This window comes from Rhagoletis pomonella, unplaced genomic scaffold (genome assembly GCF_013731165.1).
Source record: "Rhagoletis pomonella isolate Grant_MI unplaced genomic scaffold, Rhpom_1.0 Rhpom_scaffold_00013, whole genome shotgun sequence".
In the NCBI taxonomy this organism is placed as follows: Eukaryota; Metazoa; Arthropoda; class Insecta; order Diptera; family Tephritidae; genus Rhagoletis; species Rhagoletis pomonella.
In genome coordinates, this window is record NW_023458567.1 from 9,525,868 (window position 1) to 9,527,065 (window position 1,198).

Sequence of the window (1,198 nt, forward strand, 5' to 3'; positions counted from 1 at the left end):
TGCTGTTTGATTTTACCCGTAGAATTGTGTAAAGCCGCTAACAAAAATGATTTTTACATACGAAAATGTGTACACGAGAAAAATACATATTCGTCGTGTAAATTTACCAAAAAATTAAAAAAATAAACAAAAATATACTCGATTTATAGTCGCGATTTTAAACAGATTTTTTAGAGTGTAGAGGACTTTGTTTATTTGGAAATCAGCATTGCTACTTTGGACTGAGTAGGCAATTGAGACGTAATTATGCAATTGCTAGCTGAGGAGCGTACGCTGGGCGCAACTTAAATTTTTTAGATGAGCTTTTATGGAATATTTTCATGAGATGCAATATTCAGAACCGAAAGCATTCACCATTTATCAATCGCGACGGAAATTTCATTTTCACATGACAATTAAAAGTAAAAAATTTATTTTGTAATTTTTATTGTTATAGAAGCGTGTACATATTGCCAAAAAATAGCAACTGATCCATTTTGTGGTCAATTAGGCGAAGGTTCCACTTGCATACACATAACCAATAAATAGGTTAACACAGCGTATGAACAACTTTCAAACAACACTGTTGTAGTTGAAAAATCCGACGGACGGGAGATACATATGTGTGTAGGTCATTTCTAGATAATTGGGGTACGCTGAATTCAATGGTGTTAACCGTTTTGCCAAATTGGCCCATGGCCCCATACAATATTTTCAATTCAAAACTTTGCCAAAAAAGTAGGGTTTTTACCACTAAATTATTCTCTGAAAATCCGTCTGTTAAGAAAAGATACATATGTACATATATCAGGATACAATAAAATCATTTGCAAACTATTTCGATCACATTTGTGGATTGAGAGCAATATTTTGTAATATTTTTTACCGAAAAAATGTTATTTCAACTTTTCGCCATTTATTAGACTAACAATTGTTCCATATCATCAGGAAATAATGGCTGTATTTTAGGAACTTTAGAAACAATTTTGCCACAAAATGTATTTCTCTTTTCTATTATTCATTTACTTATTTTTCCTTATTTATTTGTGTATTTATTTTTATTTTTTTATTTTTCATTTCGCTGCTGGAAATTTTTGACTTGAAGTGCAGAAAAAAACAAATTTTTGGCATTATTTGACTTTGTCCTTTAAACATAATAGGGGAAAATGGCATCCACGAACATAAGGTACAAAAAAAGGTTTCAAAAATAAAAAATGAT